This window comes from Cibotium barometz, chromosome 10 (genome assembly GCF_041138505.1).
Source record: "Cibotium barometz isolate CiBa-2024 chromosome 10, ASM4113850v1, whole genome shotgun sequence".
In the NCBI taxonomy this organism is placed as follows: Eukaryota; Viridiplantae; Streptophyta; class Polypodiopsida; order Cyatheales; family Cibotiaceae; genus Cibotium; species Cibotium barometz.
The window spans coordinates 3,119,776-3,125,823 of record NC_141055.1 but is presented as its reverse complement, the minus strand read 5'-3'; positions in this window follow the sequence as shown (position 1 = coordinate 3,125,823).

Here is a 6,048-nt window from a genome sequence, read left to right as displayed (position 1 = left end):
CAAGGGAATACCCAATAAACACACATTTTTTTGCTTTTGGATCTAGCTTGGTACGTAACTCATCTGGCACATGCACATATGCAATACATCCTTTCAAGTGAGACGAATCAGGTTTCTTGCCAGTAAACTTCTCCTCTGGCATTACATCATGTATGGCTATAGTAGGAGTTATGTTCATGATATAAACTGCTATAGACACAGCCTTAGCCCAATAGCTATGTGGCATATTCTTGTTAGCCTTCAATGCTTGTGCTATCTCTGCAATGTGCCTATTTTTTTGCTTAGTAACTCCATTTTGCTGCGGAGTGTATCTACATGTAAATTATCTCTGAATGCCATTCTTTCACAAAAAATTCAAAGAACTCATTGGATAAGTATTCTCTCCCTCCATCTGACCTCAGGCACTTCACATGATTTCCTGTCTATTTTTCAACCACCATAACTTTGAAATTCTGAATATGAGTGAACACTTCACTCTTCTCCTTCATGAAGAACACCCACACTTTCCTCGTGTGGTCAACAATGAATGTTACATAGTACCTGCAGCCACCCATAGACATAGTCTTGTCGTAGGACCCCATACATCTGAATGCACAACATCTAGTACATTCCTACTCACATTTCTGTCATGTGGAAATACATGTTTTGTTTGCTTTCCAAATTGACATGCTTTACAAACTTTCTGCATACCTTCAACTTTAAACTTAGGCAGCCCTGTCACAATTTGTTTAGTCTGCATAGACTTCATTCTTTGCACATTGACATGCCCAATTCTCTTATGTCAAATGTCTGTATCTGCAACAACTCCTGAACCATTTGCAAACATTGTAGCAACACTCACTTCAGGCATAGTCACATTCAATGTAAACATTCTGTCCACTCTATTGTCTTTTGTAACCAACGTGCACTTATCTTTGAAGTCTTCTACATAATAGCCATCAAGGTTAAACCAAACTTGCAAACCCTGCTCAATCATCTAGCCAACATAAACCAGATTCTTTGTAATGTTAAGAACATAAAGTACATCTACAAGGTACTTCACTTTACCATCCTACATAGACAATGGCACATCTCTAACATAGGCAATCGGATGAGTAGTGTCATCCCTTGTTTCAACAAAACCTAGTCTTTTAAGACTCTTCATTTCCTTGAACCACTCACCATGACTTGTCATGTGGTTCGAAGCACCTGAATCAACATACCACACATCATCCTTACATGCTGCTACATCATTGCCAGACACAGCATTAACCACATGTTGCATAACAAACAACCTCTCATTATCCTCATTATTTCTGCTAGAGGATGCATAGTTGTTTTGCTGCACTTTTCCATTTCGCATGTCACTTTGCTTCTTATAGCAATTTGTCTGCACATGTCTAGGCTTACCACAGTAAAAATAGCCTCATGTATCATTATGCTGCTTTTGCCAATTACCACGACCTCGCTGACTCCCCCTGCCTCTAAACTGGCCTCTTCCACCTGTATGGAATCGTGAGACTATTGCTGCCTGTGCTGACTATAATTCTGATTACTTGTTTGGCCACCACCACAGCCACGTCCACAACCTCTACCTCGTCCTCTACCTGCACTTGTGTAGAAGGCTTGCTTCTCTGAACTGTTTTTGTTTTGTGAAGACTATTGATTTTCACCCAAGTTCTTCTCTTCAATGATCAACATTGACACCAAGTCTATGAAGTTGGGAATGTTCTCCCGAGTCTGAATAGATGTCTTGAATGCCTTGTATTGTGGCCCGAGACTATGCAGACACACTTCTACCTTATCATCATCAACAGAAACACCAATTGATACAAGGGATTCCACAATGCCCTTGATCTTCAAAGCATAATCATTCACAGACATTCTTCTTTTCCACAGTATGAAGCTCATTCTCCGACTGAATTTTTCATGCCTTGGTGTTGGTTTCATATAGTTTGACCAAGGTGTTCCATGCCTCCTTAAGTGACTTGGCATCCTGAATATGCCCAATCATAGTGTCCTGTATGCTGATAAAAAGCCAATACATGACTTTCCTTGTTCCTTGATTCCAATCCTTGAACTCTTTTTTATATCTACAGCAGTTGGATATCTCCAGTATCTCCAGTGCCTCCTCATCAATGTAGTCCCAATAACCTTTTCCCATCAAGAAATTTGTCAATCTAAACCTCCAAGCATGGAAGTTGGATATCTCCAGTATCTCCAGTGCCTCCTCATCAATGTAGTCCCAATAACCTTTTCCCATCAAGAAATTTGTCAATCTAAACCTCCAAGCATGGAAGTTGTTGTTGTCAAGATTCTTTACAGCAATCTAGTTGATTCCATCATTTGACATCTTTTCTACAACACAAATTTTCTAGCAACAACACTCTTGCATGACCTGCACAAACTACTGTATTCTCTACAGAGGTACTATACTGCACCCAAATTGTCACAACCAGTGACCTTACTTTGCATACATACACCCAATGGCAACTTTGAGACCTCTTTTTGCAGTAGCACACACAATGTCTGCACAACCAATCGCCCTTCCTATAGTTCCAAAAATAGAGTTCTGCAAAGAATCGAAACTTACCCGTAGTGCTTCTGAATGCCTGTAAACTGAAAAATGGAGGTCCAGACGCGCCCAAAATGCATTTTTGGTCCAAGGAGTCTGTCCAATAGCTTTCCTCCCATGAAGAAAGCTCCTTAATCAAAGTTTGTTTTTCGATGGCTCCTGAAAAGCTCCCGCAAGACAAGGGTGTAGTAGCCAACACAAAGGGGGAAGAGTAGATGAAGCTCTTACCCTCGTATCACTTCCTCTACTTCTCTTGCTCTGCTGCTCAGCCCTTAGCATAAACTAGGCTATGATACCATAAAAAAATGTAGGAGAGAAGAGAGCTTAAGCTCTTGCAAGCACACACAAACCCTAGAAGAGAGCACACAAGGTGAGAGGCTGAAAATTCTTCTTCTTCTTCACACAACAAAAGAGGTATACAAAGAAGATAAATTAACTAACACACATAATAGAGTATATACAAGCGGTCTAAAATGTGAACATGCTAAGAGAAATGGGTAGATTTGGACTAGTCGTCGGTGTAGTCCAGCTGTTGCTGTAGAATCTATGGGGGCAAAGATATGTCGGTGCCAGCTATCAAACCCGCTAGTGATATAAATCTCGAAAGGTCATGCAGGCGTCTCATGAGTGTCAGCTCATGTTGAGCTTGACATCTCAACACAAGGAACCATGATACAACCCATTGTCGGTACCAAGGAAACTCAGCACCACAACCTATGCTCCTAGAACCAAAGCAACCACTAGCCCTACCACCCATACAAATGCTTCTCAACCGATGCATAATCTACTGCCCATACAAATGCTTCTCAACCGACATATAATCTAGTATCCATTTTTTAGAACCATATACTGAGAGGTATGTACAGACCACCACCATATTCACCTCTACAACCAATGCATAATCTACTGCCCATACAAATGCTTTTCTCAATCGATGTATAATCTAGTACCCATTTTTGAGAACCATATACCAAGAGGTATGTACATACCACCACCATATCCACCTCTAGTATTACCACCCCAATCGGTTTCTCTTAGTATCACATCAGTATAACATTACTTGGTGAGATTGCCATTGAAGCTAGAGAGTCTAGAATAGGAAAGCCATGAGTCACATAAGCAATACAATTCATATAGATATCTAGGACATAGCTATAAGTCTTTTTCAAAGCCATGGTATAACAAATAGCAATGGTATAACAAAGAGTGAGGGGCCTCAACAATATGTCATGCATGCCACCTCTTTAATTTTTCCATTGCGGACGTGCATTGTGTTCAAAGCCATGGTATAACAAAGAGTGAGGGGCCTCAACAAGATGATGTGCATGCCACCTCTTTAATGTTTCCATTTGCAGACCTGCATCATGTTACGGACAACAAGTGTCCTCATCATCGAACCATCACACCTAGCGACCTAACTATATCCCCAAATCTAGTGCCAAACCCCAATGTCATTCCATATCAGTAATGTGTTATAAGTGCAGATTTGGCCATGCTTTCAAGGAATTTCCCAACACAATGACAATCACCCTAGTAGTGGCAAGAACATCAACTACCTTAACTTGTTAAGCATACAAGGAGAACTCATTCATGTAGTCCCCCTTAATGCCATCACAAGGCCCCAAAACCAATTTGAGGGTAGTTGTCAAGGAAATTTCCAAGGTAACAAAGAAGTAGAAAGCTCAAGCTTTAACCTCAAAGCCAACAGCCTAAGAGCTAAAGATACAAGCCCCAAAGGGGGTACAACAACCCCTAATGATTCTAATGGACCAAAAACAGAGGTCCAAAAGAAGAAGACCTTGAAAAGCATGTGAAAATGTAACGCACGATATGTTGTCAAGGGTAAGAGACGATGTAACCATTGAAAGTGATTCCAATGATAGCTTTAAAGCTGCCTCCCTTGTGTGGAGAACACAAGAGCTATCCCATTCAAACTAGCTCTTTCTTAAAAGAAAAAACCCATTGACTAAGCAAACCTTCCAAATAAACTCAAAGAGTATCCTGACCCCGTGTTAGAGAAAGAGCAAATGAAATAAGCCCAAGAGCTTTAGGGAAGGTTAAAGCTAAACTAAAGCCAGCACTTGAGCAAGTGGTTGAGTACGAACCACTAACCCCACATGAGTAGATCCCTGACCCCATTCCAAAGCCAATCATAGAATTGATGAAGACCCCAATGCCTACCAAAGGCCTTAACCAAAACTATAATCATAAAAAGTGCTAGTTCTAGAGCCTCTACCTCTAGAACCAATCTGATCAAATTTTACATTAATAGATCTGCTGAGGGTGGAATCAATAGGAGGTGAAAGTTGGCCTTCCATGGGTCATCATAGTTACCATAATATTTGCTCCCATGTGATAGGCAATGAATTCATTTTGACCCCATCATAGGTATCAATGCACAACCCGTAAAACATTGGTCCCTAGGGCCTCCAAGCCAGTTCACCTGCAACAAGTGAGTACAACCAAGTGAGTACAACAACCTAAGTGATCATGCATATCTTATGAGGGACATAGTGGGCCTTACAACCTTCTTATCCTCAGAAGTTTTGATAAGTTCTCTTTTTATAAGAAAATTCTCGAGTTTGGAAAGACTTATCTGATTGGATGATGACTTAGAACTTAAGAGCCCACACTAAAGAGGAAAGGGATGAGTTGTGCCACAGTGAGCACTCTCCTTCAATACATATGATAAAAGAACAGCCAAAAGTGCCCATAAATAAGCCAGAACATTATTTCAAAAGTGATGAAATGAATTCCATGTCACCTATCGTTTATAAAGGCATGCAATCTCTGTAATCTTGGATGGTGGTCCTGGTGTCAAAATAATCACCAAGGATTACTGGTGGCGGCCTGGGGGAGCCTTGTGGTCAAGCTTGCCAATGGGAACACAACTAAACCTTTGGGAATCAATCCTTAGGGATGAAAATATTAAGATCTCGGTGCTAAGCTTCAACCACATAACATCCACGGTGATGGATTTTAAGAGAAGAGGGTTATACACCATGATCCTCAAAAGGCTTTACGAGACGCAAGGTGGAATCACGATGAGGAACCAATTAAATTTATATGTGCAAGGGTAATTAGTCCTTGAGAATAAACTTAAAAAGAGGGAAGATTCATCCCATGGGTCGAGGAATTCTTGCTTCAATTGATATTTGTAGAGCATGTAATGCAGAAGCTTGCATGATGTCAAGTAATATCTGTAGAGCTTAAAAAGATGTTGGATGGTGAAGATGAGGATAAAGAATATGAGCATCTCTTAGAGCCTTCCAACTCTGAGAACTACCTTCATGTTCTAGCCATGGACACTCTTCCTCCGCAGAAGCTTAGGACAAGGTTTGCACAATTGGATTGTGCCGAAATCACATCCTTGTTCATGCTCGATGCATTCAAAATAGAACTAGAAGAAGTGGAACTAACTCGCCTTGAGTTAGAGATCTTCCAAAAAGACCATCTATAGCAGTGTGGCCACATCGGAGCTAACCATAATGTTT